Source organism: Canis aureus, chromosome X, assembly GCF_053574225.1.
Source record: "Canis aureus isolate CA01 chromosome X, VMU_Caureus_v.1.0, whole genome shotgun sequence".
NCBI classification, from domain to species: Eukaryota; Metazoa; Chordata; class Mammalia; order Carnivora; family Canidae; genus Canis; species Canis aureus.
Genome location: NC_135649.1, coordinates 40,818,131 through 40,828,841, shown reverse-complemented (window position 1 = coordinate 40,828,841; position 10,711 = coordinate 40,818,131). Strand labels below are relative to the sequence as shown.

The window sequence follows — 10,711 nt, the reverse complement described above, 5'->3', positions numbered from 1 at the left end:
GCTGCAAGGGATGTTGGAAAATGTGGTTTTTACCTAGGCTATCATATGCAGTGAAAGCTTCCATTACTATAGGAAAATGTGAGGATAAATATTGTGGGGAGTCAACAAATGGACTCTGCCACTATATTGTTAATGAATTACCTTGTTTTTCTCTTTCCCCGCCAAAGATTTCTTCTTGGTTCACTGGCTTGTTCCTCGGTGGCTGTAACAAGCAAGAAGGTTCTTTTTTATAAATTATTTATTTGTTTGAGAAGGGGGAACAGAAGGGGAGAGACAGAGAAGCAGATTCCCCGCTGACCACAAAGCCTAATGTGGGGCTTGATCCCAGGAAGCTGAGATCACGACCTGAGCCGAAACCAAGAGTCATATGCTTAACCAACGGAGCCACCTAGGTAACCCCCAAACAAGAAGGTTCTTGATGAAAGAGGTAGGACAGAATCCCATGGCCTGCTGTGAACTAGGATTGGGGCTGGTCTCAGGTGAACTTTGGATCCAAATGGGTTGGGATATCTGTTCTCCAAGTGGCTATCATCTGTAAAATCTAATCAAGCTGCTGGAGAAAGTCATCCCAATCTTTGAATGAATTTCATCCTTCAGCTGGATTCAAACCATAGGCATCATTAGTAAGGCTTTGGAAAGAACTGGTGGCCGTGGGTTTTTTTTTTTTTTTTTGGTCCATTTATTTGTGTTAGCCTACATGTTATTTACCATTATAAAGAGCATGATTTTTGGTATCAGATTACTGGGACTGAGGAAATCTTTCATCACTCTGATCTTTAGTTTCTTCATTTGTTAAAATGCAGTAAAATAATCCAATTCAAGGGATGGTTGAGAGAATTATATAAGCCAGGGACTATGAAATCCCCCAGATTATTGTGCATACTAGGTACTCAATAAATATACTTTGTATCAACACTAACAATACCATGAATGATTCATTTATTAACTACTTATTATGTATGTGCCAGGCGGTATGCTAGCTTCTACATAAATGGCTGGTTCATATCTGTAGTTTTTAGTCATAGAAAGCTCCTTTACAAATAGTTGCTTCATTAGGGCTTTATGAATGAATATGGGTTACTTCTCTCACTTAACAGAGAGCAGAAACTTGCTGAATATCTGGCAAAGGGCTTAAATGGGGAGACAGTCCTTGGAGAGAGCGAACCAATGGTCCTAATTTGGTGATCGTTTCCATTTCTTTCTTCCTTCTATAAAACTCAGTTCGCTGAGTTTTCCCTGCTCTTTTGATACTTTGCCTGTCAGCCCTGTTAGAGAACATCTGGTATCTGAGAACTGTAAGTCTTAAAAGTCCTTAACATTCTCCCTCTCTGAATCATGCTACCTTGAGACTAGTAGTACAGTTGACCCTTGAACAGCACAGCTTTGAACTACATGGGTCTATTTTTTTGATACAGTACTGTAAATCTATTTTCTCTTCTTTTTAAAAATATTTTATTTATTTATTCATGAGAGACACAGAGAGAGAGGCAAAGACACAGGCAGAAGGAGAAGCAGGCTCTATGCAGGGAGCCTGATGTGGGACTCAATCCTGGGTCTCCAGGATCACCCCTGGGCTGAAGGCGGCATTAAGCCGCTGAGCCACCCAGGCTGCCCTATTTTCTCTTCTTTATGATTTTTTTAATAACATTTCCTTTTCTCTAGCTCACATATTATAAGAATACATTATATAATACATATAACATACAAAATATTTGTTAACTGGCTGTATGTTGTCAGTAAGGCTCAGATCAACAGTAGGCTCTTAGTTAAGTTTTGGAGGAATCAACTGTTATACACAGATTTTTGACTGCACCAGGGTTCAATGCCTCCAATCCCCACATTGTTCAAGGGTCAACTATAGTTTCAATAACAGATATCCCATTTACTGGCCATGTAACCTTGGATAGGGACTCACTTCCCATGCTTGTGAAATGAGTGTATTAATAATACTCACGTTATAGGTTTTTGTGAGGATTGAAAGAGATAATATACACAAACAGCTTTAGCATGGTGCCTGGCAAGTAGTAATCAATAAATGTTAACTATCTTCATTCATGTGTTAGTTTATTTACTCAATGATTGTTTGTTAAATGCTGGAAATGAGCTAGACGCTGTGCCTTTCAAAATCTTCCAACCTCATTGGGAAGTCAGGACAAGATGCATTCTCTGAAATGTTAAATGTAAAGCTGAATGTGATCCATGGCAAAGAAAACAAGACAAGGCCAGGGAAGGAAGAGATCACTGGCCCAGAGCTGTGTTTTTAAAACTTTCCTCACCTGAGTCTCATTGCCATCAAAACTTGGAGCCATTTTTTTGGATCACAATCTAAAATCAGTGGACTAGAGTAAGACTCAGAGTGGAAGAAGAGCAGGCTTGGACAGATTGTAAAGGCCTTCAAGTGGTCAGGCAGAAAATTTGATATTGACTGCTTTAGCTCAGAGTTTCCTAACCAGTGTGCCAGGATTACAAAGAAGCCCCAGGCCAGTCACCAAGGCCAGCAAGCAGCCTGCTTATTTGTTTCTCACAGCATGTTATGCAATTGGTACCATTTGCTACACCTGCCATGCCTTGCAAAGGGAAGCATTGCTTCAGATCACCCAGAAGCCATACACTGGGTAAGGATTTGGAAGCATATCCCACCATCAGAGGGAAGAATAAAGAGACCTGGATTAGGACACGGAGAGTTGCCTAATCCCTGAGTCACATTGTGGAGGGTCCAAATCCAGGATCCCTCTGTCATTTCCCCACTATCTACTGATGGCAAACAGCTACTAATACTCTACTTTCTAGAAACCCAAACTTGTCCCTATTGAAAAGAGAAAGGAAAAAAAAAAAAAAAAAGAAAAGAGAAAGGAAAAAAAAAACTACCTCAATGCCCACGCCCACAAGCCTGCCCTGTGGGAAAAGTCTTTGAAGATGGCATCATAGTCCAGGTATCCAGAGCAAACTGGCAGGCTCTGTGTATTGTGTAAAAATTGCTGAACACACTTTCCTCTTCCTCAACCCCAAGTAAAGATACCCAAGGGTTTCACAACAATGGTTTTGTATCTTACTAAATAAAATAGATATTTGGTTCCTGCTTGACTGAGGTTTGGTGGACTTTCCAGAATTTTCTCTCCATACCTGTCCCCTTCTCTAGATTATCAGGATTCTTGCTGTAAACATCAGAAACCAACGATAACACAGAACCAAACAAAACAACTGAAAAAAAGGAATTTGTTGAAAGGATGTTAGGGGTGGAAGGCTCCCAAAACCAAGGGGGAAATTAGAGAACCAGACTTGGAAGATGACATGAACAAAAGGGGTCCCAGGGTCCTCCAGGAAGCACACAGCCTTCTTTCAGCAGAAACAGTATGACCGGGACACAACTGGAGAGACTGGGCATTGCTGAAACTACAGTGACTAGATACTAACCATCCCTGTCTCTCAGCTAGTTTCTCCAGATTCTTCAATCCCAGGAGAGGGAGAAAGAGAGATCTTTACCCTTCAACTTCTGTAGTTGAGGCAGGGTACTGTATCCCACCAATATCTCACATCTTGGGAGATCTCCCTTCAAATAGGAAGAGGATGAATGATAGATAACAAACAAGCAAACTAACAAGTAAAGCAATGTTCTTTCAAGCCTGCCACACTATGATTTTCAAACCACATATTATTGAGTTATGAGATTAATTTCATGGGTGTCCAATTGACTTTTTTTGTTTTAATTTTAATAGTTTCATTGAGGTGTGATTGACATAATTGCACATATTTAAAGTATAAAGTTTGATAAACTTTGACATGTGTATGTACCTGTGAAAGCATCAATATGATAAAAATAATTAACGTGCCAATCATTCCCTCAAAGCTTCTTCAAGCTTCTTGGTGATCCCTTGCTCCTGGTCCACCTACTTTCTAGAAACCTGTTTCTGTCCCCAGGCAACCACTGATCCACTCTGTCACGATAGACTAATTTGCATTTGCTAGAAAATGGAATCATATAGTATACACTCACTCTTCTTTTGTATAGATTCATTCAATCAACAGAATTACTTTGAGATTCATCCTTGTTACATATGTCAATAATTCATTCCTATTTTGTTGATGAATTACAATTCCATTGAATGGGATATGATTTGCCCATTCACCCGTTGATAGACCTTTGGGTTGTATGATGGTTTGTTTGATGCTTCAAACTTGATGAGGCTACAGTCCTCAACTATTTAATTAAATGCTAATTTGGATATTGCTGGGAAGATATTTTGTAGATGTGATTAATGTTCACAATTAGTTGACACGAGGTAAAGGAGATTATCCTAGACAATCTGGGTAGGCCCAATTCCATCAGGAAGAGGAAATTCTACCTGTGGAATGTGACTTCAGTTTTGCACAGAAACTGTGATGTTATTGATGCTCTTCATCAAATTGAGGAAGTTCCCTTCTATTTCTAGTTTGTTCTCTTTTCCAGAATGTTGGATTTTATCCATTTTTTCCATATCTATTGAAATGATCATATGATGTTTCATTTTTTGTTGATATGATTATTAATTGACTGATTTTCAAATACTAACCAAAACTTACATTTCTGAGATAAACTCTAGCTGATCATAATATATTACCCAGTTATCATATTCTTGGATTCAGTTTGCTAAAATTTGGTTTGGAATCTTCGCATCTGGTTTCATGATGGATATTTTTCTGTAACTTCTTTTTCTTGTACCAACTTTGGTCATGCTGTTCTCATAGAATAAGTTTGGAAGGTTTCCCTCCTCTTCAACTTTTTAGAAGGGTTTGGGTAGAATTCAAATCATTTTTTTCTGTAAATACTTGGTTAGGTTCACCAGCAGAACCATCTGGACCTGGAGTTTCCTTGTGGGTAGGGCTTTAATTACAAATTCAATTTCTTTTATAGATGCAATGCTATTTAGGTTATTGATTTCATCTTGAGTGAGCTTTCCTAGATTATGTCTTTTATTATTTGTGCATTTCATCCAAGCAGTTGACTTTTTAGAAATAAAGTTGTTCATAATATCCCCCATTTCCCTTTTAATATTTCTATTGGTGTCAATTCTCTCATTAATTAGTAATTTATCTCATTAATTGGTAATTAACTGGTATTTTGGCGTTAGATGTGGATCCAACTTCATTCTTTTGCATGTAGATATCTACTTTTCCTAGTACCATTTGTTGAAAATACTGTGTTTCCCTATCAAGTGGTCTTGGTACTAATCATTTGACCATATACATGACAGTTTATTTCTGAGCTCTCTATTCTATTTAACTGGTCTATGTGTCTGTCTTTATGCAAGTACCCTATTATTTTTTATTTGTAATACAATTATGGAGTAGAAATTGCTATAAGCTTGGGTAAATATTTTGGAATAATTGCAGAAAAGTCTTGCAGTATCCTAACATTTTATATTTTCAGTACTATACTGTTTGATTACTATAGCTCTGTAGTTTTTGTTTTGAAATCAACAAAGTGTGAGTCCTCCAGCTTTGTTCTTCTTTCTCAAGTTTGTTTTGGCTGTTCAGATCCCTGGAGAGTCCATAAAAATTTTAGGATGGGGGCACCTGGGTGGCTCAGTATTTGAGTGTCTGCCTTTGGCTCACGCCATGATCCTGGGGTCCTGGGATCAAGTCCTGCATCAGGCTCCCCACAGAGAGCTTGTTTCTCTCGCTATGTTTCTGCCTCTCTCTTTGTGACTATTGTGAATAAATAAATAAATAATCTTTTAAAAATTTTAGGATGGGCTTTTTTTTATTTCTGCAAAAAACATTATTGGGATTTTGTTGGGGATTTCATTGAATCCCTGGGTCACCCTGGATAGTATTAATATCTTAACATTAAATCTTCCAATCATGTTGGCAAAACTGGACCCCTATCTTAAACCATTCACATAAAACAACTCGAACTGAATTAAAGACTTAAATTTAAGACCTGAAACTGTAAAACTGCTAGGAGAAAACACAGAGGAAAGCCCCTTGGCAACGATTTTTTGTTGTTGTTGTTAAGGCACTAAAAGCATAAGCAAAAAAAAAAAAGCAAAATGAGTGGGACCACATCAAACTAAATGCATCTGCACACCAAAGGAAACGGTCAACACGGGATCCCTGGGTGGCTCAGTGGTTTAGCGCCTGCCTTTGGCCCAGGGCGTGATCCTGGAGTCCTGGGATCAGGTCCCACGTCAGGCCCCTTGCATGGACCCTGCTTCTCCCTCTGCCTGTGTCTCTGCCTCTCTCTCTGTGTCTCTCATGAATAAATAAAATCTTTTTAAATAAATAAATAAATAAATAAATAGAAACCATCAACAAAATAAAAAGACCACCTATAGAATGGAAAAAAATATTTCCAAACTATTTATCTGATAAATGAGTAGTACCTAAAGTATATAAAGAACTCGCATAACTCAATTGCAAAAGAGTAAATAATCTGATTCAAAGTGGTCAAAGGATCTGAATAGTCATTTTTCCAAACAAGATATACAAAGGACCAAGAGGTACATGAAAGGGTGGCCAACATCATTAATCCTTGGGGAAATGCAAATCAAAACCACAATGAGATATCACCTGACACCTATTAGAATGGCTATCATAAAAAAAAAAGAAGATTAGAGATAACAAATGCTGGCAAGGATGTGGAGCAAAGGGAACTCTTGTATACTGCTCATAGGAATGTAAATTGGTACAGCCATTATGGAAAACAGTATGGAAGTAAGTTCATGGGGAAAACTTAAAAATAGTAATTTCGCTTCTGGGTATATATCTGAAGGAAATAAAATCATTATCTCAAAAAGATGTCTGCACCCCCATGTTCACTGAAGCATTATTCATTACTCATGGTAGCTAAGACATGGAAACAACCTAAGTCAACAGAAGAATGGATAAAGATGTGGTATGTACACCCACACCCACACCCACCCACCCCCCACCATCCCCCCACACACAGACACACACACGCGTGTGCGCTCATTCTGGAATGTTACTCAGCCATTAAAACAAAAGGAAATCCTGCCATTTGAGACAACATGGATAAACCCAGGGCACTCAGCTAAGTGAAATGAACCAGACAGAGAAACACAAATATTGTGTAGTATCATTTATATGTGGAATCACATCTATTTAAGATAGATAGATAGATAGATAGATAGATAGATAGATGTCAAACTCATAGAAACACAGAGCAGAATGGTGGCTGCCAGGGGTGGGGGAAATCAGGAGATGTTGGACAGAGGATACAACCTTTCAGTTATAAGATGAATAATTTTAATGTGCAGCATGATGACAATAGCTCATAATGCTGTATTGTACACTTGAAATTTGCTAAGAAAGTAGCTCTGAAGCATTCTCATCAAAGAAAAAAGGTAACTATGTGACAGGATGACTGTATCTATTAACTTGATTTTGGTAATCATTCCGCAATGTGTACATGTATCAAATAATCATATTGTATACTTTGAACATGTTTAATTGTATTTGTCGATCGTACCTCCATAAACCTTGGTGTTGAGGGAAGAGAGTTGACACCTAGAGACTAGATCCATTAAATCTCTGTACCAACACTTGATAGATATTTGATAAATATTCCTGGAATGAAGGAACGGATCCCCAGTGGCAGCTAAAGGACTGCAATGGGCATTTGGTGACTGGATGGGGTTATCCTCAGTTGGGATCAGAAGGAATTTTTGAAAAGTTGTCAGCTATTGGATATAAGGACTTAGGATGAAAGAGATTTGTTGCCAATGGTCTTAACAAATTCTAGCAAGATGTTCTGGTTTTAAATGTTTTCAACTCTTACTGTGTTACTATCATCTGTAAGGTATCTGTCACCTTGAGAGTTGCATGATTCTATATTGTTTCTTCAAGTGCTGTATCTTGAAATTCCTTTGTTTGCACAATGCTGAGATTCTTCTTATATGATGTGATTTTTAAAAAGATTTTATTTATTTATTCATGAGAGACACAGAAGAGAGAGGCAGAGACATAGGCAGAGGGAAAAGCTGGCTCCTCACAGGCTCCCCATGCTCAACCACTGAGCCACCCAGGTGTCCCATATACTGTGTTTTGACATGCATGATTTCCTGAGAGAACTTCAGAAAAGAGAATTTCTGCCTAGTGAGGAATAGGGAGAACATTTTCAGTGTTTCTTTGGGGAAAAGTGCAAACGAAAGAAGAAAATGAGAAAAAGTAACTTCAGTTACAGAAAAAAAATGAGATACCTCAAAATGTTCAGTAAACAGTTAATATGGTAGTTAACTATTATCAATTTTACTTATTTATTTAACTATTAGCAATTTTTAAAGGGCCATTTATTTCCAAAAAATCTGAAGGAAATAAATACAAAATACTTTGTCTTCCAATCAGTGAATGTGGGATGTGTTTCCATTTTTTTTTAATCTTTTTTAATTTCTTAAAGCAATGTTTTGGTTTTGTTTTACATTGAGGTATAACTGGCATATAACATAGTAGTTTCAGGTGTACAACATAATAATCCGGTATTTGTATACACTGTGAAATGATCACCACAATAAGCCTAATGACCATCTGTTACCATACATAGTTATAAAATCTCTCTCTTACGATGAAAAGCAATGTTTTGTTTTGGAAGATATTTTCACTTGGAATGGAACTCTAATTTGACTACTTTTTCAATACAGTAGTCCCCCCCTTATCCATTGGGAGTATATTCTAAGACTCCCAGTAGATAACTAAAGCCATGCATAGTGGTGAACCCTAATGTATTATGTTTTTCCTATACATGCATACCTATGATAATGTTTAACTTATAAATTAGGCATAGTAAGAGATAAGAACAATAACAAATTAAAACAATTATAACAATGTACTGTAATAAAAGTTATGAGAATATGCTTTGTCTCTCTAAATACCCTACTATACTGTACCCACCTTTCTTCTTGTGATGATATGAGGTTGGGCTGGAGCTAATGGCTTGCTTTCAATGAATAGAATAAAGTAAAAGTGGTGGGATGTCTTCTCTAAGATTAGGTTATAAAAGACCGTGACTTCTGTCCTATTCACTTTCTCTTTCTGGCTCTTCTTGCTGGTCTATTCTGATGAAGCATGCTGCCATGTTGTGAGCTACCCTCTGGACAGGCCCATGAGGCAAGGAATAAGGGTGACATCTGACCCCATCCAATAGCCATGGACGATCTAAGGCCAACGGCCCAACAACCAGTAGGGAATCGTGTCCTGTCAGCAACCACATCAGTGAGCTTGGAAGCAGATCCTTTCCCAGACAAGCGTTGAAATGACTGCAGCCTGTGTGACAGATCTAGAAACAGAGCACTCAGCTAACATGTATCTGGCTGTCTGATATATAAAACCTATGAAATTGTAAACATTGTTTCAAGCTTCTCAATTTGGGGATGATTTGTTCTGCAACATTAGATATCAAATCCAGATGTGAGTACCAAGGAGTGACCACTGCTTATCAAATACATGAAAATGTAAGAATGGCTTTGGAACCTGGAAGGGGGTAGAGACCTAAATTTCCTTGAGCAGCCAGTGAAGAATAGGTTGTTGGAAACTGGAGGAAGGAAGATCCTTGTTATATGATGGCAGAAAGCTTGGTGACATTTTTGTTTGCGGTTACATGGAAAGCAGAATGTATGTGTGATGAACTTGGTGATTTAGCTAAAGACATTTCCAAGCAAGGTTTTAAAGTTACTACTTGTTCTTTTCACTTGAAGTAAAATGCAAGAGGAAAGAGAGAAATTGAGGACAGAACTGTTAAAAAGAAACTAGAAACTGGTTGTTTTGAAAATTCTCAGCCTCTCCAGAGAGCAAAAGATGCTAAGATTAAGATACTAGAAATTGGCCAAAGTTGAGAGGGAAAATGTCTTGTTGGGTGGGCTGTGGAAAGATTCAAGCATCATTCAAGTGGAGGCAATCTGTTGTCTAGAGAGCCTCCATTAGGTGCCAGGGGATTTACATGTGTTCTTTTTTAGTTCTCACAAGACTATTCCCATTTTACATATGAATATAATGAGTCATACTGTTAGTGTAGGGCATAACTGAGATTTATACCTAAGTATATCTAGCCAAAAGGGCACTTGCCCCTGTAGGAACAACATAGTAGTTGGAATGTTTGCCAATGGAATAAGGCAGAAGTATAGATACTGAGACACAATCTAGCATCAACACAAGTTTTATTTTATACTGAACTAACCCTCCAAAAGGACCAGAATAGATACCATAATAGTGAATAAAGGGGGGGAGCCTACATAATATCTATATAGATGGGGAATAAAAATGTCTGGACTCATTACCTTAAAACTAAATCTGAGTTGACACAAGAGAAAGTTTTAACAGCTTGAGCTGATCACTCTTTGGATCCCTGATTTATTATATGAACCAGATCACTTTTGAGAGGCAGGGAAACAAGTCCCTAATAAGGACCTGAACAAATTGATTATTGATTAGATATCAAATCTATAATATATTTAATATTACCACAGTAAGATAGTAGAACCTGGTGTGAATGAGAACCGCAGGGGGTCAGAAGTCACTGCAAATCTACTAGTCAAGAAAGAAGGGAGATGAAAAAGGGAAACACACATACACACACATGTACCACACACACACACACACACATATGCATACTCATATAAACATTCAAGGGGAAACAACTAACATTCTAAAGCTCAAAACTTAAAAGACAACCAACAAATAAAAATAAAAATGTATTTCCTCTAGAAGAAATTCAAGTGCA

The 10,711-nt window shown here is 37.8% G+C and overlaps 1 protein-coding gene across 1 annotated transcript in view; it reads left to right on the top strand.

Annotated features, from left to right (window-relative positions):
• The first annotated feature begins 267 nt into the window (after window positions 1-267).
• Window positions 268-10,711, top strand: part of TMEM164 (transmembrane protein 164) — a 198,845-nt gene continuing 188,401 nt past the window's right edge. The window contains exon 1 of the mRNA XM_077889183.1: window positions 268-427. The gene's annotated coding sequence lies outside the window, so the exon portion shown is untranslated. The remainder of the gene's footprint in view (window positions 428-10,711) is intronic.